The 24,036-nt window shown below is 38.9% G+C and overlaps 1 long non-coding RNA gene across 1 annotated transcript in view; it reads right to left on the bottom strand.

Annotated features, from left to right (window-relative positions):
• The window catches only part of LOC125181298 (uncharacterized), a 67,852-nt gene extending 47,026 nt beyond the window's left edge, over positions 1–20,826 (bottom strand). The window contains exon 1 of the long non-coding RNA XR_010826505.1: positions 20,467–20,826. This is a non-coding gene — a long non-coding RNA (uncharacterized lncRNA). The remainder of the gene's footprint in view (positions 1–20,466) is intronic.
• Between the last annotated feature and the right edge of the window lie 3,210 nt (positions 20,827–24,036).

Raw genomic sequence — 24,036 nt, 5'->3', positions numbered from 1 at the left:
CCCTTGGTTACATAAAGTCCTCTGTCCTCACAAAGAGTCCAGTGGCAGTAAGAGCTGAATCCTTCTTTCAAAAGCCACATATAAAAATGGAAATTATATCAAAACATTGAAAGAAAGTTAATCTTTCATTTGATATATATATATATATATATATGCATCCCTGACAACTAACTCTGTGTTAAGAGAACTTGTCTTTTTTAATCCTTTCCTGATAATTACAGAAGGGGAAAAGAACAAATAAATAATCAATCAAACAAACAAACAAAAATCAGGGAACTATTATTATTATTGTTGTTGTTGTTGTTGTTATTGTTATTATTGTTGTTATTATTACTAATACTAATCCATTTTTGAAGATATCAGTAGTACAATATGAGGAATTAGTATTTTATTTAATGGTTTGTAAACATGGTAAAAGTTGCCCATTTATAATTGATTATAGTTATGATTGAACATCAATTTCTGCTTAGGGATCACCTCCAAGTATTCTGATATGTACACACACTTCTCTTATTTTTATTTATATATATATATTTATTTTTATTTTATTTTTATTTTTATTACTTTAAAATTAACTGCACTTGATGGATGTGCTGTGTTTTTAAGAAATGTTGTTAAAGAAGGAGTTGCCTAGATGAAAACCCTGTAGACGCAAAGTATTTTTCAAAATGCAATTTCTTTTTTTTTTTTCCTCGAATACCAAGGATTACATTATAAAGTGTGTACAGAAGACATATTATACCTATTTGACTTGCAGCTGGTAAGAGGGATTCTCTATTCTATGATACTTTCTAAAATAAAATTCAAAATTTTGCTTTTCTTTGTGAAAACATTAAAATATTTGAAAATATTTTACAATGGAAAATAACTTTCAAAAACATTTTAATTAATGAAGTATTTCAATTAGTTTTTTTTAAATAATTCACTTCTGATTTTAATTATGAATACAGAAAAAATGTTATTTTGATTGATATAATTTCCATCTTGAAAATACAAAAATGAGGTAATTTTTAAATTTTAAGACTGCTTTCTCAAAACTTTCTAGGAAAAAAAAAGCTTCAGATTTGTTAGCAATTTACATACACATTTTTGATTTAAATAATCCAACAAATTTCTGCAATTAACCTTTTGAAAGTCAACACAATAGAATAACAACAAAAGAGGGTTTTATTATAAAATAACTTGGATTTAACTCATATATGATGAATTTTAATCTTTTTGGAGACATATAATTAGGAAATTATAAAGGTAATGTAATGGATGAATTACCCATTATTACAGGAACTGGGCTTTGTTAGAAGTCTTGGACGGCACTGGAAACTATGTTCTCAGTCCAAGACAGGCAAATATACATATCTTTATTGACATGGCTTTGTGGAAAAATAAAAATAAAAAATCTGTTGTAGATACTCTAATGCCAAAAGAAGGAAACTATTGACAATTTAGGCAGTACAATTCAAGAAGCTTAAGTGAAAGGTAACCAACCAACCAAAAACGTTCTTTATCTACCCATTCTGCATCTATGTCAGGAGTCTCAAAGGTATTCCTAAACAATTCAAAGGGATCCAGCGGACCTGAGGTAAGATATTATGTTTAGCAAATCTGAACTCTACTTCAACTGTGAACCCTACAGTTAGTAAGACAAACTTGGTTCTATTTAGGGAGTGGCTGTTCTATAATGGATTATCTGTTTAAGAAAATTCATTGTGGTTTAGACTTTGGACTGAGAAGAGCTGTTTTTGGTTGGTTGGTTGGTAGGTTTTGTTTGTTTTTGTTTTTGAGTTGCAAATATAATTAAACTCATAACTACAAAGTAAGTAAATATAATAATTAAGAAGTAAATTGGCTTGGTTCAAACATGTGATCTTATGTTTCTGACATTTAATATTCACAAGGAATTTTAATTCAAATGAAGATATGCCACTCAAAAAATTGGGATGTTTTGAACACATGAGTCTTCATGAGTACGTATAACTTCTTCACAACCATATTCCAGAGGGGTGATAGGAAATCTTTAGCCACTCTTCTTTTTGCTGGTGTTCACGGTAATTTAGTTTCCTACTTCTGTTGCCAGCAAAGTAGCACTGTAGCAAGAGCAGAGTAGAATAGTTGTGTATTTCAGAGTCACAAACATTAGTATATTCTTGGGAGAGAGCACAGAATGCCACTAGAACAGGTTACAGAATGGGTCTCAGAGCAAATAGGAAGGATGGAGAGATGAAGAAATAGTAGACACTGGGAAAAAGAAAAGACAGAAACTAGCTGGTGTGTTTAAGCAAAATGGAAGGTAAAAAAAAAAAAAAAAAAGGAATGTCAGACGTATCAGGTAATTTTATGAGATTCTGTTCTTTTCCCTTAATAATTCATACCCATTCATTTATCCTTCCATAATTTACTAATTAATATTTATGTTGCATCAATCACTATCTTAAATTTAATTATTGTTTCAGTGTTACATAATGGTGAAGTACTTTTGTCTCCGTTTCTGTACTTTGGAGGTTGATAAAACTAGATGACAAGCTGGAGTAGGACTAATTTTGCTTAATTTAAACAGCTGCAATACATGTGTCTACACTAGTTTGTAGATCCTTGACTCATTAATATCCCTATGGTCAATTTGGGTCAGCTGTCCCAGCTACGTTCTCTTCTAGACTCTTGCCCACTCCCAGCCTGCTCACTGGGCTGGGGGCAGAGCGAGAAGTGGAGAAAGTCTTGATGCTGTGCAAGCACTGTTTGGCAACAGCTGTAACATGGGTGTGTTATCAACACCATTTTGGTTATAAATTTAGAACAGAACACCATATGGTTGTTATGAGGAAAATTAACTCTATAAAGCCAAAACAAGCACACTTTTGTAAAATTTCAGTACTAAATAGTATCTTTCTGAATAAAGAAGGTGGAAAAAATGTACTTTGGAGAGTCTATTTTTTATTTTTTATTTTTTTTATTACAGGCTCAGATGGGAACACAATCTTGCAATTTCTCGCCCTAGTTTTCTTTTTTTAACAAAACGGACTTATCACAAAAAAGACTACTTTCAGACTGAGAAGGAGAGTGTTTTCTGTGTGTCTGTGTCTGTCTCTCTCCTTTCTCTTTCTCTGAAAGTGACTGAGACTGTATCTTACATTTGAAATAATTCTTATTGAAAAGGTCAGAAAAAATCAATGCAGCACTGAAATCATAGAATCATAGAATCATAGAATATCCTGAGTTGGAAGGGACCCTTAAGGATCATCAAGTCCAACTCTTGACACCGCACAGGTCTACCCAAAAGTTCAGACCATGTGACTAAGTGCACAGTCCAATCTCTTCTTAAATTCAGACAGGCTCGGTGCAGTGACCACTTCCCTGGGGAGCCTGTTCCAGTGTGCAACCACCCTCTCTGTGAAGAACCCCCTCCTGATGTCAAGCCTAAATTTCCCCTGCCTCAGCTTAACCCTGTTCCCGCGGGTCCTGTCACTGGTGTTAATGGAGAAAAGGTCTCCTGCCTCTCGACACCCCCTTACGAGGAAGTTGTAGACTGTGATGAGGTCTCCCCTCAGCCTCCTCTTCTCCAGGCTGAACAGGCCCAGTGACCTCAGCCGTTCCTCGTACGTCTTCCCCTCCAGGCCTTTCACCATCTTCGTAGCCCTCCTCTGTACACTCTCCAACAGTTTCATGTCCTTTTTATACTGTGGTGCCCAGAACTGCACACAGTACTCGAGGTGAGGCCGCACCAGCGCAGAGTAGAGCGGGACAATCACCTCCCTTGACCTACTAGCGATGCCGTGCTTGATGCACCCCAGGACACGGTTGGCCCTCCTGGCCGCCAGGGCACACTGCTGGCTCATATTCAACTTGCTGTCTACCATGACCCCCAGATCCCTCTCTTCTAGGCTGCTCTCCAGCGTCTCATCGCCCAGTCTGTATGTGCAGCCAGGGTTTCCCCGTCCCAGGTGCAGGACCCGGCACTTGCTCTTATTGAACTTCATGCGGTTGGTGATCGCCCAGCTCTCCAACCTATCCAGATCCCTCTGCAAGGCCTTTCCACCCTCATTCGAGTCCACAACTCCTCCAAGTTTGGTGTCATCAGCAAACTTGCTCAAAATACCTTCTATTCCTACATCCAGATCGTTTATAAAAATATTGAAAAGTACCGGCCCTAAAATGGAGCCTTGAGGGACCCCACTGGTGACTGCCTGCCAGCCTGACGCAGCCCCATTTACCATAACCCTTTGGGCCCTGCCCGTTAGCCAATTGCTCACCCATCGTATGATGTTTTTATTTAGCTGTATGGTGGACATTTTGTCCAGTAGGATCCTATGGGAAACCGTGTCAAAAGCCTTGCTGAAGTCCAAAAAAATCACATCAGCTGGTTTCCCTTGGTCCATCATACGGGTGATCTTATCATAAAAGGAAATCAGGTTAGTTAGGCAGGACCTACCCTCCACAAACCCATGCTGGCTGGGACCAATGACTGCTTTGTCCCCCAGGTGCACCTCAATAAGTTCGAGAACCATCTTCTCCATGATTTTACCAGGCACTGACGTGAGACTGACAGGCCTGTAATTGCTAGGGTCTTCTTTCTGACCCTTCTTGTAAATCGGCACAACATTTGCCAGCTTCCAGTCTACCGGGACCTCTCCAAATTCCCAGGATCGTTGAAAAATAATTGAGAGAGGTTCCGCGATGACGTCCGCCAGCTCTTTCAGCACCCGGGGATGAATCCCATCCGGACCCATGGACTTGTAGGGATCCAGGTGGAGTAGCAAATCCCGCACACGTTCAGGGTCAGTTGGGAGTTTGTCATCCCCACCGTCCCGGTCCTCCAGCTCAGGGCACCCTGGGTCCCGAAGCCCATCATCGGCATTGAAGACAGAGGCAAAGAAGGCATTAAGCGTCTCTGCTTTGCCTATGTCATTGTCTGCGAGGAGACCTTCCCTATCAAGGAGCGGCCCTATGTATTCTTTAGTTCTCCTTTTTCCATTCACATATCTGAAAAAGCCCTTTTTATTTTCTCTCACAGACACAGCCAGCTTCAACTCTAGGTGTGCTTTGGCCACACGAATTTTCTCCCTACAAACACGAACAGCATCCCTGTATTCTTTCCATGACACCTGGCCCCCCTTCCAGTAGCGAAACACTCTCTGTTTCCGCCTAATCTCCATTAGAATGTTCCTGGTCAGCCACGCCAGCCTCCTGCCCCGCCTGCCTGACTTGCGATATTTAGGAATTGCCTGATCTTGTGCTTCTAGGAGGCATCGCTTAAAGAATGACCAGCACTGGTGGACATCGAGGCCTTCAAGAGCAGTTTCCCAGGGGACCTTGCTGACTAGTTCCCTGAGCAGCCTGAAGTCCGCTTTCCCCATATCTAGGGATGAGGTTTTGGTGGCACTTTTCCTTCTGTCACCGTAAATTTTGAACTCAACCACTTCATGGTCGCTATGACCAAGGCGGCCACCAATCACCACATCTCCCACCAGACCCTCTCTGTTTTCTAGCAACAGGTCTAGGAGGGCACCTTTCCTAGTTGGCTCCGTTAGCACCTGCACCAAGAAGTTATCATCTAGGTGCTTCATGAACCTCCTGGACTTGCTCGTGTCAGCCATGTGGCACTCCCAGTTAACGTCTGGCAAGTTGAAGTCCCCCATAAGGACAAGGGGAGTTAATCTCGAGGCCTCTCTTAGTTCTGTAAAGAATAATTTATCGGCGCTATCATCCTGGCCAGGCGGTCTGTAATAGACTCCCACAGCGACATCCCCTTTATTCGTTCGTCCCTTGATCCTTACCCAGAGGCTCTCAACTTTGCCATCGCCGACCTGAAATTCCACACAGTCCAGCCCCTGCTTCACATACATCGCCACCCCCCCACCTCGCCTACCCTGCCTGTCCCTCCTGAAGAGCCTGTAACCATCTATCGCAACACCCCAGTCACAGGACTCATCCCACCAGGTTTCGCTTATGCCGATGATGTCGTAGTTGCGGGACTGGGCCAGGACTTCTAGCTCATCCATTTTATTCCTCATACTGCGTGCGTTCGTGTAGAAGCACTTCAGGTGCGTCTCCTTACACTCAGCACCTTGTGGATCTGCCTGAAGGACCTCACTGGCACACAGCCCCTCTGATTCTAGCGTACCTTCCCTTAGGTCTTCACCGGCGTGCCTGGTTTTAGCCCCTTCCCCCTTCGACTCTAGTTTAAAGCCCTATCTATCAGCCCTGCCAACTCCTGACCAAAGATCCTTACCCCTCTCCGAGAGAGGCACATCCCATCCGGTGCCATCAGGCCCTGTGTAGCATAGACCTTCCCGTGATCAAAGAACCCAAAGTTCTGCCGGTCACACCAGTCTCGAAGCCACGAGTTTATGTGAACAGCACGCCTTTCAGCTTCGATCCCCCCTATCGAAAGGACAGAGGCAAACACAACCTGCGCCCCTGATCCTCTAAGTAGTCGCCCCAAATCCCTAAAGTCTCTTTTGATTGCCTTCGGACTTCTCGTTGCTACTTCATCGCTACCAGCCTGAAAGACCAGTAGCGGGTAGTAGTCAGTGGGCCGTACCAGGCGCTTGACTTTCTTGGCAAAGTCTCTCACCCGAGCCCCAGGGAGGCAACAGACTTCTCTGCGGGTTGGGTCCGGTCGGCATATCGGTCCCTCTGTCCCTTTCAGAAGGGAGCCCCCCCATAACAATAGCCCTTCTTTCTTTTTTGAAGCATGATGTGGCAATGCGATGTGTAGGTTGCCTTGTCTTAGGCGCCCCCTCCAACTGCGACGGGTTTTTATCTACTTTGTCATTCAGATTGTCTTGTTCTAGTCCTTCATATCGATTATTTAAGGGTAGATGAGAAGGTGAGGTGGGCAGAGAGAGGGCTCGCCTACCACCCCGAATAGGCACCTGCCTCCATTCCCCCCCTTGATCTAGGTCTCCTCCCGCTGCCTGGCAGGAGGAGGGAACCTCCGTCTTCTGCATAACAGGAGACGCCTGTGCTGTGGCAGGCTCGTGAGCCTGCCTCAGAGAGGGTAGAGTGCACCTCCACCAGTCAATTTCCATCTCCGATTCCCTGATGCTCCTGAGCCTGTTCACCTCCTCCCGGAGCACCGCTACCTGGCTGAGCAGTTCTTCAACGTGGGCACACCTCCCACAGGCATACCCACCACTGCTGTCGGAGACTGACAGAAGGCTGGGGCACACTCTGCAGCCCAGGACCTGGACGGCTGCGTGTTTCCCGGAGCCTTCCGTCTGAGTAGCCACCGTGGTGACCGTGGCTGGAGATGCCGCACGAGATGTGGAGGCCACGGTTTTCTGCCTGGTTGATACCATGGTCAGGTTCTACGCAAGCAGGTTACAAGCACCGAAGGGAGAGGCAGCTGCAACAGAGCGACGATGGGTTCCCGCCCTTCCTGCCCGCGCTAACTGCCTCAATGTTTCAATTCTTGTTGAAATATATATTTTGAGGAAAATGTTCCATTCATTTCTCATATGAACATCCTTGCTTTACTGCTAGTAACTTGTCAGAAAACTTTCACTGCCACTGACGTGTTATTTATGGTGCCCAAAGAGTTAGTTTACTCAAAAAGTTATAGTGACATTTAGTAGTATTTAATTTTCATAAATAATTGCCATAAAAATCTTACAATACCAACAACTTATTTAAGAGACATGTGAACATGGCACTAGGGATGTGGTTTAGTGTTAGACTTGATAGTGTTAGATTGATGGTTGGACTTGCTGATCTTAAGGGTCTTATGCAACCTAAATGATTCTATGATTCTATTATTTAAATAGACTAAATAGTTATTATTTTCCTCATAGCCTGTGTGGGAAATGCAGAGTTAATTGTTGTTAACTCTCAACTTTATGCTTTATGTACTAACAGAGATCCTGTTGCAATTTACATCATGGGACTGTGCCTCATTCCAGTCAGAGACTCTGAGACCTTTGATTTTATAGCCATTTTTCTTTATTTTTAGTCAAAGACTTTTTGAACTAGTCGAAATCTGTAAAACTCACATCAAGTCAAGCTACCCAAAAGATTTCAAATTTCTTCAGTTTTCAAATCTCGTGAAAGTAGCGGATGTTGTCTCTTGGGGGAGGCTTAAAGAAAACATATCAGATGACAAGTGCCACTTCCATCACTTAATGTGACATGAACAGATATCATGAGATACAGGATCTTGCACAGATGAGTTGTAGGTTCTTGAACAGACCAAAATAAAAACTTAAAATTTGCTTTCCCTTGCCTTATATTTCCAAATATTTATTTGTTTATTTTTTTATTCCCCTACTGGGAAAACAGCTGGAAAATATTTTTAGGATAGAAATTAATACCAGCCCTTTTATAGCAAAAGAGTCTCAACCTGAAAGCATGAATCTGAAAGCAGTCACTAGTGTGCTTAATCCACATAAGCAGATTTGTTTCTTACTATAGTGTTTAACATCTTTGATGGACTCCAGTAACTTCCTACAGCCCTGGATTATTTCGTCTTTCCCATAGCATTTTATTTTTCCATAAACTTGCTAGGTAACCCTTGAAAAAACCTTTTCCCACTAACTAAATTTCACACCATAAATATTCCATCATTATTTTCCTGTTTACAAATGCAGGGGTTAAAAAATACTATGATAATACTTTTTATGTTTTTCAGCTGCAGCTGCCCAGCCTACCAAATAGACAAACACATATTTCCTGGTCTTACTTTTCTTCTGCTGAACCTCTTTCCTTCTTTTTTTTCGCATTGTTTTGTCCAGGTAGACTTTAAGCTTGTGGATTTATTTCCATTTCATTTAGAATAGTTATGCAAACTCAGCAGATGTTGATACAAGTTTGTAAATCAGGCATCTGCATAGAGCTATACATCTCCCTGACGTTCCCTGAAGTTTATCAGCAGTTGCCTTTAGAAGGAATTATGTGAGGAAAAAATTCTGCAGATAATTAATTGGCATAATTATTCATTTATTTATGTACTTTATTTCTGGACATTAAACATTCCACATAAAATTCCTGATTTTCAGATTGGTCTCTTATTTATCTATTTATTTATCTATTTATTTATGTATTTATTTATTTATTTTTTCCACCAATTTTTTTATTAGTTTTAATACAGATATATATTTATATAGCATAAAAGCTGGAATATGTCTCATTAGGAATAAAAGGAACAGCACGTATGTTGACAGCCAAGTACAAATAGATTTGTATTTAAAAATATAAGGTCCTAGACTACCAAAACTGGTTTGAAGTCTATGTAATTCAATACATTTAAGCAATAACTGAAGTCTCCTGTTTACACCAAACAAACTTTACCGTTGTCACTATAACAAATCTACAAAAAAGTCCTTGAAATACACAATTACTGCTTCTTCATCCATAAGCACTACATTTCTAGCAAAATTATCAAAGCCTTACGGTCTGCTGGCCTCATAAGGGCTCTTGAGGAGCTTGTGGAACCAGCTCAATTGAGAATATGTGGTTCCATTTCTGGCATGACTAATGCAGAGTTGAGAAATGTGCCAAGCATCATGCTCTTGAGGGCAGAGGGAAAAAGAAGAGAAAGCTAGAAAGAGCCCAGAGGGGGAAGATCCAAGCAAATGAATACCACTGAGCCAGCAGGCTTCACCAGAATAACATTTGACATTTGCAGAGCTGTAATGTTAGGAAGCCTGAAGCAATATTGAAGCCCCGATGCTCTAAGGGGAATCACTACTGGAAAGCAAGCAACAAAGCCCATGGGAGAGAGGTTGAAACACGGTCGTGAAAATGAACACGCTGACCACATCAGCCCTTATGTTGTACAGGGATGTACAGGAATGGAAGAAATTGTGAAGGGCATCTATTTTTCCGGTAATGAAAGTGCAAGGTATTTCAACTTACATAAAAAGTAGGTAGCCTTTTGTGAGGGGCAAGAAAATACAAAAACATTTTGTCAGCCACTTGCCCTGTGAATTTCACTCTGAAGTGTCAATTACTGCAGGGGAACAACTGCCAACAGCTGGCGCTCCAAGTCTGGCTTCTTTAAGTTGTAATAACTTGATAAAATAAGGTCACCTGTGTTGCTAGAAAAGATGTTATGCAATTTCTCTATCTAAACTACCTTGGTGTATATGAAACATAATTCTCTTCAATGGAATGATAATTTGTAGCAAACTGACATCCTCAATGTCAAAAGGGATAGTCTGGTGATTGCCCAGTTTGAACCATCATTGTTTGCTTTCCCTCTTTTTTCATTCCTCTTTTGTGTCTGCTCCTGAAATGCCGTGTACCTTGGGAAAACAGATCCTTATTTATAGTGCTGCAAAGATATTAAGGCTGTTAAACTGAGTGAGTCCTTTAAGGTTCATGACCAAAAAGGCTGACAAAGCTCTCACTGTCTTCCTCCCTTGGAGAGAAGAAAAAAAAAATAAAAATTTTAAGTGCCTTTTGTTCTAGAAGATGATAAAAACTGCACTACTGAGTACTGACAGTAATTTTCTGTCTCCAGTGTACTGCACAAGAAATGAATTATATGATCCTGTGACAACTTGCTTTCTACGTGGCTGAAGGTAACATAAAATGCTGTAGGATTTCAAAGGAGTTTAACAGTTGCTCAGCTGCAATGCAGGTAATTTGAATGAATTATCGTGCTTTCAATATGCAGTATGTAGGCATGCTCCTTCATATGAAGCTGGTCAAGGTTATAATGTGATGCAATGCATCATTTCATAATCCAAACCTGTTACTGGACACACTGACTGAAAGTAATTTGTATTTTGTAGTGTTTTTTTTAAGGAGCTTATGCAGATTATGGTCACCAAATTACTGTGTTCCTCTCTTAGCAATTCTTTTCCCCATTCTATACAGAAGATTCCTAGCCCTGTTCATGAAGTCCATGTTGCCTCTTAGCTAGACAGACATATCTGGCTAAGTTTTGAGAATTACTCTGCGTACACATAGGCATAAACATGATAAATACACATGAGGGCATGTTTATGCTGAGGAGTGTGCAAGCTTTTTTTTTTTTTTTTTTCAGACTATGGGATAGTAAGTTTCAGATCGTATCAGTTTCTACAAATACAGCAAATCATAAACTGCCTTTTTTCCTCACTCTCCCCAGATTATCCTTGACATCATAAATCACATGGGTGTATTCTAGTTTTCAGGCAAAAAATGTTATTACCCAGTGATGAAAGACAGTGACCATAAAATTAAATTACTAAATTTAAACATCTATGTTATTACCCTATTCCTGGAAAACTAGAAATAAAAAATTGGAAACTACAGTTTATTACAGGAAGAAAAGCAAAAGCAAAAGAAAAACAAAAACACAAACAACACTTTAATATCAGTGTTACTGTGTCACTGTCAAAGTCATTCTGAATAAGAAGTGTTGGCAAGTAGAAATGAGTAAAAAGGTAATTATTCCTGTATATGAGAATTTGTGTATATATATTTTTTGTCTTTAACTCCACAGTTTCATTAGACTCATAATTATACCAGTGCTATATAAAGAAATGATCTACTAAAAAAGATAGTTTTGTATTTATTTCTGTATTGCTGACATTTCAAAATTCCACTGAGAACTGATCTTCCCTAAAAGTAACTGTTCTGCAGTAACTTATCTTAATTTCCACAAAAGATAGTATCTCCTCCAAAGCTTGCCTTTTGAATCTAACATTCATATTAAGGAACCACACCTATCAACCTCTTTATTAGTATAACCAGTGAACTGAGGCTAGTTTGAGAAATTTCCTGCCTATCTCTGAACATTCTCGTTATTTAAAATATAGTTGCTAACAGCCACAGAACAAAAAGTATTTTGTAAAGCTTGTAAACAGGGGAAAGCTTTTTCTTCTTAAATCTATGCCTGGAAGCATGAAATTTTTGAAATAAATGCAAACTCTCTTTTGGTCAGCTATAACCATGCATGATGTGACACATCATGCCCAGTTCCATCAGCCATGTCAAGAGATGGGTTTGGCACATAACTGAATGAAACAGCAAGACAGAACAGATTATAGAAAAGAAAATGTTGATCTGCCTTAGTAAAGCACCTCAGGGTAGAGCAAAAATAGACTTTGTTGTGTGCCACTGGCAATGAAAACTGCAGTGTTCATTGTTTGTGGAAAGGATTTTGCTGATGATAAAACCAAACTGAACACTGAGATCTCTCTGCAGAGCCTTGAAAGCACTGTAGGCAACTTCACATAATGGAATGGAATGGAATGGAATGGAATGGAATGGAATGGAATGGAATGGAATGGAATGGAATGGAATGGAATGGATGGGATGGGATGGGATGGGATGGGATGGGATGGGATGGGATGGAATGGAATGGAATGGAATGGAATGGAATGGAATGGAATGGAATGGAATGGAATGGAATGGAATGGAATGGAATAGAATGGAATAGAATAGAATAGAATAGAATAGAATAGAATAGAATAGAATAGAATAGAATAGAATGGAATGGAATGGAATGGAATGGAATGGAATGGAATGGAATGGAATGGAATGGAATGGAATGGAATGGAATGGAATGGAATGGAATGGAATGGAATGGAATGGAATAGAATAGAATAGAATAGAATAGAATAGAATAGAATAGAATAGAATAGAATAGAATAGAATAGAATAGAATAGAATAGAATAGAATAGAATAGAATAGAATAGAATAGAATAGAATAGAATAGAATAGAATAGAATAGAATAGAATAGAATAGAATAGAATAGAATATTCTTGCTAGAAGGGACCTACAAAGACTGAGTCCAGCTGTTAGACTACTTTGGGGCTGACATAGAATCATAGAATCATTAAAGTTGGAAAAGACCTTCAAGATCATCTGGTCCAACCATCTCCCTAACACCCACTAAACCTTGTCCCTAAGCACCATGTCCAGCTTTTCCTTAAACACCCCCAAGGACAGTGACTCCACCACCTTCCTGGGCAGCCTGTTCCAATGCTTAACCACACTTTCTGAGAAGAAATTTCTCCCAGTTTCAAACCTGAACTCCCCTGGTGCAACTTGAGGTCACTCCCTCTAGTCCTAACTAGTGAGTTATCTGCAAGAAGAGGCCGACCCCCATCTTCTACAGCTTCCTGCAGCAACATGTCACAGATGTCACAGTAACTAATGCAGCATGTTCTGTGCCTGGATGCATCATTTTAGGTTTTAATTACTATCGCACAGGTTGTTTTTTTGTTTGTTTGTTTGATTGATTGTTTGCTTGTTTGTTTGTTTTTAAGAACAAGAGTATTACACATATAACCAAGTGGATAAATGTATTTGTTGTGCATAAATAATCTGCCTAATTTTGTCTTGTTTTAATATCTCTTTAGTTTGTGATAGTTTATGCACTGCTGGTGGTGTTAGAACATTAAACATCACCAAACAGTGGCACAAGGTATATGTTAATTGCGTGTAAGTTATAAGGAGAATCCTGAACAATTCAAAAAGATGTGGATTTGTACAGTCCATACAATGTATACTTGTTTGCACTGCTGGAGTGGTTAAGTATAACCCCCAATGGATATTATTCCCCTAATGTAAGGGTTTCAAGCACTCACACTGAAGGCAATGTGTAAAAATCCAATATGCTTTCTAACAATGGTGCGTCATTGCTAAAATCCTAATAATAATTATGCGTCAGCTTGCTAAAGAAGTCATGGGGTTTTTGTTGTTGTTTTTTGTTGTTGTTGTTTTTTTGTTTGTTTTGGTAGCATGCATTTCTTGCTCTAGGGAATTGCATGAGAATATATGAATGTACAGATGGATCCAATGCTTGTAGGATTGCATTTGAGAGCCTTGATAAGATAGAGAAAAGGGCAATCTGTTGTAGTTTCATTCTTGCTGCTGTTAAGAAATGACAGAAGTGAATTCTATTCAGACTTTATTTGTACTGGTCGCAAACACAGTTGGTTTTCTCCAGAAAACAGCTCAGAAAAAAACTAAACTGAAGTGTCCATGTTAGTGTTCTTGTTCTCAACAAGAGAGCACTTTTGAAGAATCTATTCCAATAATCCTTCTAAGAGTGATGTTTTCAAGTTTGCAGTGTAGCCTGGGGTATAAGCAGCATGGTTATTCAGGGTCTAAAGTGAATCAGGTAACTAACTTGCTACTCTAGATAAACAAATCCACATATTGATTATACATTGTAATAAAAATGAGTTAATTTAATACAAACAGATGGTGAAGAAAGGCTTGAGGTAACTTTGATATATATATATATGTGATATATATATATATATGAAGTATATGTATATATAAAGAACAGAATCACATTTTCATGTAGCTGAAGCAGACGAGAAAATAATGCATTTGCAAGATTCCCAGTGGGGAAACTTTTATTTCCTTGAGTAGGTGTCATCACTCAATGATTTTAAAGTGTTTTCATTTAGAAGGTATGTAAATAAATAAGTAAATAAATAAAAATGTTAAATTTTGGAAGAACAACACTATGTACAAATAAGTAGGGCTTGTGTATGATGCTTTAGTTGGTAAACACAGTTAGCTGAAACCAGCAGTTCCTACACGATACCTTCATATTCCTGATGTTGTCTAAAATGAGAAAACACAGCAAAATGACCAGCTATATAGATTGTTACATCTAAATATTTCCCTTGAGTTTACTCAATTATACTCAAGAATATGTATATAATAATATATATTATTCAAGAATACATTTATAAAGGAAAACTTTAGATTTCCTAATTTTTACAACTACATAAATTACAGGAAAAATGTGACCAATTTCTATTAATATCTAGAACATCCAGAATGGTTGCTGTCAGGGCCCTGAAGGCACCTCCCTAGACCTCCCAAGTCTAGGGATTTAGCTGTATGTGTTCAAGGCCATCTCTGATGTATTGCTACTGTCTAGCCTTGAATGAAACAGCTGTTAGAAAACAAACCCATAGTGCAAAAGAACTGTAAGACTTATTGCTGAGGGCTTCCTGCTTTTGTTTAGATGCTACATTTAAGTTTGGACCCTCACCTTTGTCCTGCTGAGCATGTTACAGCTATGCCCAGGCCTGGCAACGTATCTTGCTGATCTGGAGCTGGGCCCTAATATTGGTCCCATGGTGGACTTATCCACACCAGAATGTCATAGATATCAACAGTCTGAGTTTTCTTCCCCTCATGGTAGACAAACCAACACACATGCTAAAATAAAGCTTTGCAACATAACTTATTGAAACAAGAAGTAAATAAAGGAAATACACAATGAAGAAAAGTATACTTTGCCTGCATTTCCCCCAGGCTAGAAATCATTACAGTTTTCATTGCACAAACTTTACTATGACTGACACTCCAGAAGACTTTTTCTTCAAAAACATATACATTTTAATTTAAAACTATATACATATTATCTTTAGAAGGAAATTCTTCACTCAAGGGATGGTGAGGCACTGGAGCAGGTTGCCCAGAGAAGCAGTGGATGCTCCATCCCTGGAGGTGTTCAAGACCAGATTGGGTGCAGCCCTGGGCAACCTGATCGAGTGTGTGGCATCCCTGCCCAGTCCGGGGGGTGGTAGAACTAGATGGTCTTTAAGGTCCCTTCCAACCCAAGCCATTCTATGGTTCTATGATCTGCAGAAAAACTGCATACCTCAATTCATCTTGAAGTTACATTTCTGTCCTTGATGATTTCATGTTGAGATGATGGTTTTCACCCTTCTGAACAATTAAAAACACTTTTAAGAGAATGAAGAAAAAGAAAACACTGTCATATATACTCATTTTATGATCTATTACATGACCTGATCTACTGATCTAGTATGCATTTCCATCATGTGAATTCAATGCTGTTTACAAGATCTTTCTAAACAATGAACGGAAGGCTTTATTTATTTTATTTTATTTTATTTTATTTTATTTTATTTTATTTTATTTTTATTTTATTTTATTTTATTTTATTTTATTTTATTTTATTTTTATTTTATTTTATTTTATTTTATTTTATTTTATTTTATTTTATTTTATTTTATTTATTTTATTTTATTTCTCCTACTGTTGTTTTACATGAGGATATATAGAAACAAAACCATGGAACACTATGAAATATCATATGCCATATTCAAATAAAAATTTCAAATCTACTTTTATACAGATATGCCTATTGGGTGCTTTGGGTAACATTTCCCCTAGGCACATAGGGTTGAGTCTTAATAATTACTTATAATTACCGTTGAATTAAATTTCCACTAGTGACTGGCTGTATATTATATTTTCTATATATTAGCTTTTGTATTAATTTGTGCAAGTAGATCAAACTTCTTTGAACTTTATAATCCATATAGTGCTCTTCCTTATTCGTCTGTCTTTACCTTTGGTGAAGCAAATGGAAAACAGTAAGTCAGAGACAGAAGCAGCTGAGCAGCAATTATACAAGTGTTGTCTTTCTACTTCAAAGTGTTCATTCAGAGTGCTCTAAGGACTATTATCTCCTATGCATCAAAAGTGCTTCCTCACTGCCCAAATACTCCCTTTCTCCTGTCTTCATATCTAGTTCTGACTAGAGTGGTTGACAACATCATTCCAAATTAAAGGAAAAAATAATTAATCCAAACACTATATCAGACAACAGCATATATTCAGACAGTTATCAAAGAGCCACTACCTTGCCAAGACTGGAGATATTTCTTTTGCAAGCCGCTGAAGGTGATCGAGGCATATGTCCTGGCATCTGGAAATATGTTTAATTCAAGACATACTCTGCTGAAATGATTTTTAAAATCAAATAGAAATCAGAATCAGAAAATTTATATGAGTTTAATAGCTTATAGTTCAGTGATCAGTCTTTATGTATATTTATTATTATTTTATTTATTTCCCTAACCATTACTCATCTATTTTGGTTGTAAGCATTTTGGACAGTAATTCTCTCAACTCTGTTTCAATATGCTGAGTAAATGGACCTCTATTCTGACACAAATTGCATTAGTACTGATTACATGTAATAAATATATTTAAATTAAGTTGACATATAATCTTAAAAATAAAATTCTAAAAGCATACTGGTATTTTTAAGCAGATACTTCTATAATTCTGAAACTCATTAAACCTGTTTTCTTATAGATTTGCTTTATGAGACTGGTACCTGGAATAACCAAGAATTTATTAAGGCCTCTGTGAAGTCTTCCCTAGCATGACTATCCCTAGTCACAACAGTCCAGATGGACCAATTCATGTAAATATCCTGTTTAGTCATTAACAAGTCTTCATAATTTAAATCAGTTATTTCACCACTAATAATACTCAATATAAGTCTAGAACCTCAGATACTAATACTGCTGAGGAAGTTCATACTGCTGACAGGGAGATGTAAGATATGATGTAAGAATGTGAGGCATTGCTTATGTCTTGGAGAGAATGAGAAATAAGAATAAATCAATATGTTTCTTTAATAGGAAGCTGATATCAGATGGAAGCTTAGTTCCAAATTTTGGGACTACTTGATCAGACCCAAAATCTCCCAGTGGGACTTCTTTTACCTAGGTGCTTATGGACACTGTTGCATTCAGACTTCACCCCAACAAACATTCAAGACCCGTAACCAGAACAATCATACAGAACCACTGAAACCTTGGAGAATGTATTAACATAAAATTCCCTTATAATAATGCTTGGTTTTGTATAGTTGGTTCTGAAGAACAGGGATATCTGTACAGTTCATAGAATCATAGAATCATTAAGGTTGGAAAAAAGACTTTCAAGACCATCTGGTCCAACCATCTCCCTACCACCAACGTCTCCCACTAAACCAGTTCCCTAAGCACCAGGTCCAACCTTTCCTTAAACACCCCCAGGGACGATGACTCCACCACTTCCCTGGGCAACCAGTTCCAATGCCTGACAACTCTTTCTGAAAAGAAATGTCTCCTAATTTCCAACCTAAACCTCCCATGGTGCAACTTGAGCCCATTCCCTCTAGTCCTATCGCTAGTTATCTGTGAGAAGAGGCTGACCCACATCTCACCACACCTTCCTTTCAGGTAGCTGTAGAGAGCAGTAAGGTCTCTTCTGAGCCTCCTCTTCTCCAGACTAAACAACCCCAGTTCCCTCAGCCGCTCCTCACAGATCTTGTGTTCCGACCCTTCACCAGACCCTTTGTAGCCCTTCTCTGGGTACATTCCAGGGTGTCAATATCATTCTTGTAATGAGGGGCCCAAAGCTGAACACAGTACTCAAGTTGCAGCCTCACCAGAGCAGAGTACAAGGGAACAACCACCTCCCTGGTCCTGCTGGCTACAGTATTCCTGATAAAAGCCAGGATGCCATTGGCCTTCTTGGCCACCTGGGCACACTGACGGCTCATGTTCAGGTCAGCATCAATCAGCAATCCCAGATCCTTTTCCTCTGCACAGCCTTCCAGCCATTTTCCCCTAGGCCTGTAGCATTGCATGGGGTTGTTTTGACCAAAGTGCAGGACGTGGCACTTAGCCATGTGGAACCTCATCCCATTGGCCTCTGCCCATCTATCCACCCTGTACAGGTCCCTCTGAGAGCCCTCCTACCTTCTGTCAAATCGACACTTACCCCCAACTTGGTGTCATCTGCAAACTTACTGAGGGTGCACTCAATTCCCATCAAGTCCAAATCATCAATAAAGATATTCAAGAGGATGGGCCCCAACACCGTCCCCTGGGGGACACCACTCGTGACCGGTCGCCAGCTGGATTTCACTCCATTCACCACCACTCTCCGGGCCTGGCCATCCAGCCATTTTTTAACTCAGCAAAGAGTGTACCTATCCAAGCCATGGGCTGTCAACCTCTCCAGAAGAATACTGTGGGAGACTGTGTCAAAGGCTTTGCTGAAGTCTAGGTAGACAATGTCAACAGCCTTTCCGTCATGCACCAGGCAGGTCACCCAAGTCATAGAAGGAGATGTGGTTGGTCAGGCAGGACTTGCCTTTCATGAACCCATGCTGCCTGGGCCTGATCCCCAAGTTGTCTTGCATACATTGCATGATTCCATTCAAGATGACTTGTTCCATCACCTTTCCTGGCACTGAGGTCAGGCTGACAGGCCTGTAGTTCCCCAGGTCCTGCTTACCACCCTTCTTATCGATGAGCATCACACTAGCTATTCTCCAGTCATCTGGAACCTCCCTGGATGACTATGACTGATGATAAATGATGGAAAGCAGCTCGGCAATCACATCTGCCAACTCCCTCAGCACCCTGGGGTGGATCCCATCTGGACTCATGGATCTGTGACAGTCCAGGTGGAGCAGCAGGTTTCTAACAGTTTCCACCTGAACTGTGGGGGCTTTCTTCTGCTCACCATCACAGACTTCCAGGTCAGGAGGCTGAGTATCCCAAGGATAAGTGTTCTGACTTGTAAAGACAGGTGCAAAGAAGGCACTAAGAACCTCAGCCTTTTCCTTATCCTCAGTAGTCATGTTCCCTCCTGCATCCAAAGGATGGAGATTCTCCTTGGCCCTCCTCTTGCTGTTAATATATTTATAAAACATTTTTTGTTGTCCTTAACCATAGTGGCCAGGTTGAGCTCATACTGGGCTTTGGCCTTCCTGATTTTTTCTCTGCATATGCTGCAACTTCCTTGTACTCTCCCCAAGTTGCCTGTCCCTTCTTCCACCAGACATAAATTCTCTTTTTCTCCCAGACACTCAGTAAAAGTTCCCTGTTCAGCCATGCCGATCTTCTTCCCCGCCAGCTCATCTTACGGCACATGGGGAGAGCCTGCTCCTGTGCCTTTCGATGGAGTTTGCTGCAGCCTAAGTGACAACTAGAGCTGACTCCACCTGTATTATTATTTATAGTCCTTTTTTATGATTACTCACATGGTTAAATTGTGATCCTTATACAAGATTAACTGGCTTTCTCACAAAAAGCTTCTGTTTTCTTTAATCTGATATCACATCCATTCTGTATATTAGTCATAAATGCAAGTATTTACAGATAATTTGTTCATATCTCATGGACAGTACATTTTCTTATATTATGTAAGTAATTCTAGGGCCATCTTTGTACCACCCATCAGGGTGTATTTTTCTACAGCTGCAAATTAATTTCATTATTATTTTATTTATTTATTTATTAACTTACTTGCATACTTAGATGGCATTTTACAGTTTTAATGCATTTTTGGTCATGCATACAGTAAAGTTCTCAGATTTATCAGGCTTCTTTGACATTCAATTTACATTGCAGTGTTACAAGTGCAAATAAATAGAGAAATATATACATACATACTAAGATATATAACGTGTACATGTGAGTATTTTATAATTTCTTTCTACTGAAAAATGTTAGTAATTCTTTTCTACTCTTAAACTGCTGATAAATGACATCGTAATATCTAATTATGGTAGAGCAAGTGGTAACTATTAAACTTTTTAACACAAATTTATTTGATTCTCTTCATCTTGCAATATGATTACATATACTCTCACGGTCATTAGGTAAATCATACATTCCAAGCAACAGCAGAATCAGGAACTGATTAACATAGAGGAAAACAGAGAATCTATATTTGCTATTAATTATACCTTTTAAAGTAGAGCAAGCAGAGGATAAACAGCTGTAGGAAAGCCAAGCCAGAACTGGAACCAGGAGTCAGGGATGAGTAAGCGTTTGTCAAGAGTGGAATGAAATGAATGATTGCAACTGCACCCAAAAGGCACAATGAGCAGTCAAGGATGGAATTGTCTCAAAAAGGCAATAGCAACACTACTGATCAGCCTCTGAAAACAGGATTTGGTTGCCAGGGATACTGATAGTGTCAGATGGTTGGGTGCAGACAGATTGTCTAGCTGAGGCCAGACAGAGATCACAGTATCCATGTTCTCATCTTTTTCAGTCTAAACCTTCCCCATGTATCCCAAACACTTCCCACAAAAGTCAAGGTTTCCGTCTTTCTTTGTTGTGTTAGAAAGTGCAAGTACTCAGACAAGCTTTCTCACATCTGCAGCATTTATACAGCCTTTCTCTTTTCTACTGAACAGAAATGAGGAAGATTTTAAATTTTGTTGAGTTCTTATCTCTCCATGAGACTTTTTTGAAACCAGCTAACAAGATATAAAATAATTAGAGAACAGAATGTGGAGAACCAGCAAGACTATCATTATAAATGCTGCTTTTTTTTTTTTTTTTTTTTTTTTTAGCAAAATTCTGGAAAGAAATTATCTTTTGCATCACAGAAATGAGTATGTGAATAAAAACTAGATTAAGCATACTTGCTTTAGAGTGCTAAATTGCAGCATAACCTCTTGACCATGTTTACACATTTACGCAGCCTGAACAGTCAGAAAAGTTATACTGGTTTGCAGCTTCATAGAACTTTTTTTTTTTTTTTTAAATTTAGTAGAAAGTGATCTACTGTTTAAAGAACTAAGATTTGTGTTAACATTTGGTGGCAAGTAAGTAACTAGGGAAAATATAGGAAATGAAAAAAAAGATATAAGAATAACTAAAGTAAATATAAATAAAACATATATGCTCTGTGTGTGTGTGCACGCAAGTACGAGTATGCATGTATATGTATGTGTAAACTTTGTACACCAGTAAAATAACTTAAAACTAATGAAGCAAACATTTTGATTGTGATGATTAATCTTTACAAAATCCTTTATGACTTTATATATATGTATTTTAGTACTTATTTGGGACATGTTGAGACAATCCTAAATTTGCACATTAAATGTCCAAAATAGATTGACCAACTCATCAGACAAATGCAAATTAAACTAAAGAGAAGAAACACTTCCAACATTTTGAAGTGAAAAAGAAATAGTTCAGAAGCCTCCAATTTATTTTTCTTTGTTCATTTTTCTTACAAAAATACTGTCATGATTTTACTTCTCCAGATTTTAGTGGTCTTAAATGAAAGACCATCAGGGAACTAATGCTCATAACTAGTCAACCTGAGCACATGCACATACATTGCTATGCCATGCTGCATATATAATTTGACCTTGAGGACTGTTCTGTGCCATACACATTTCTTGATGTAGGATGAGCAAACCTCACCATGTATTCTGTATCTTGACTGGAGGTCTATCCAGTGCTGTACCATCCTAGGGCTCCCAACATCAGAAACTACATAAGATTTTATAACTTGCTATCACCTTTCTGGGATGTAAATAAAATAATAGTTCCTTCTTGAGACAGTTTTTGTGGGATCCAAAGGAAGCAGTGCACTTCTTAGTGCACAGCATTTATGAACTGAAAGATCAGTTATTTGAGAAGATCTAGTAGCAAGAAATTTAGCTTGAGTACCAGAAATTTCCCAAAACATAGTTTCATCAATGAATAGTTTTTCTTTCTCTTTTAACAAATGAAATTGGCAAACAAACAACAATTAATTGTTCTGTAGACATACTGGTAGAATAATACTGAATAGCATTGATAATATTGCTGGAACCTTGACTTGTGCAGTATTCAATGTGCCAGTAGTCCGGGTGCAACACACAGTGGAAAGGCTACCTGACATTTTGGTCCTTTGAGCTCTTAGAGGATTTCTTAAAAGAGGAGAACTTCCTGTCAAACCAAAAGGATGTTCACAAGACAAGCTGTTGTTGCACTGTTAGGTAAAGGCAAGGCCACACAAGTGGTACTCACTGATACTTAGTGGGAGCTGCTGCAGGCTCCTCAGTTACAGGGAGCTGCTGAGCTCATCCGGCAGCCAAGATCTTTGTGCAGCATACCATGGAGCTGAATTCATGCTGTAGGTGCAGCACAGCACAGGCTGTGACTGATCAGGTTTGCTGTGTATGTGGGTCACCAGCTACTCCATGAACAACTGCGATCCAGTCAGTATTGCTACATCCATGAAGACTGTATGAAAGTAAAAACTCTTCTCTCTATTTGGCTACCTTTTTTCCATTTGGATTCTCATTAGATGTTCCATTCAAATCTGAAAATTTCCAAAGCATAACACTGAAAAACAGTAGGAGGGAACAACAGTGGAGAGAAGAGGGAAGGTGATCTCCTCCATCCAACCTGGCTGCCTTCATTCTATTTCATATTTTCTGCATCCTCATTTACGTTTAATATTTTCCAGTAAAACCAAAAGTTTATCGGAAGGAAAACACTATTTTATAATCAACTCTGTTGAGAATATAGTTTGCACTGACTTAATCTGAGGAAGATATTATTCAGCAATCTTGACATTTTGGTGTATAGAACCACAGCATGAATTTAGGAAAATAATTATTGATATGCAAGCTTGTAAATTTCAACTATCATTTTGAAGAACCAAATTTGCATAAAATGTTTCCTTTCAAGTGCTTGGTTCTTAAAACAATTTCAAATACCATGTAAACCATTACTGAAGCAAAATTACATTTCAAAGTGCTACACAGTGATCTAGCTGTTCAGCTGTCACTGGCATTAATGAGAGTCACAAGGTTTAAGTCCCTGTGCACCACTTTGAAAGTTTACCGCAGTGTGTCTCCATTAATCACATCACAGAGGAAACATCCCATATCAGCTGTTTTTTTTTATTATTATTTTTTATTAAAGCTCCATAGGTCCATTTAAATATTTAATCCTATTTAATCATTGTACAGAGACCCTCCCTCAAGCGATTACTTGCTATGAAATTTCATATTTATTCATATTATCTATGACATTATTCTTAGTGGAAAGCCCAAGGTAAAATTGTAATGTCACTTGGGACAGTAGAGGTAACTGTAGTTATTTTATGATTTACTATTTTATGGTAACAGCCATCTGCAGTCTACTTATTTGCTTTTGCAATTCATTTAGTAAAGCAATTTTGTTTTCTTTTCTTTCATTTTGTAGGGTAGCAATGTTTGCCAGGAGAACATCTCTGTTTTTTGGATAGTCAGGATGAATGGAAGAGTGGAATAACTGTGCTGATTACAAAACAAGAAGGAAATTTTTCAGGTATCCCTTTGGCAGCATGGCGTGTTTTTTTTTTTGTTGTTGTTTTCTCCCCTGGCATTTTCACTTCACATTAAAAGGCAGCAAGAAAACAGTGTATCTAAGTCTACCTACATCTGTTAAAGGGAAAATGAAAGCTAGAAAGATCCTATTATCCTATGGCAGGGAGGTTGGAACTAGATGATCTTTGAGGTCCCTTCCAACCCAGTCCA

This window comes from Anser cygnoides, chromosome 1 (genome assembly GCF_040182565.1).
Source record: "Anser cygnoides isolate HZ-2024a breed goose chromosome 1, Taihu_goose_T2T_genome, whole genome shotgun sequence".
NCBI lineage: Eukaryota > Metazoa > Chordata > Aves > Anseriformes > Anatidae > Anser > Anser cygnoides.
Note: the sequence above shows the minus strand (reverse complement) of the source record. Positions and strands in the feature narration are given on the sequence as shown.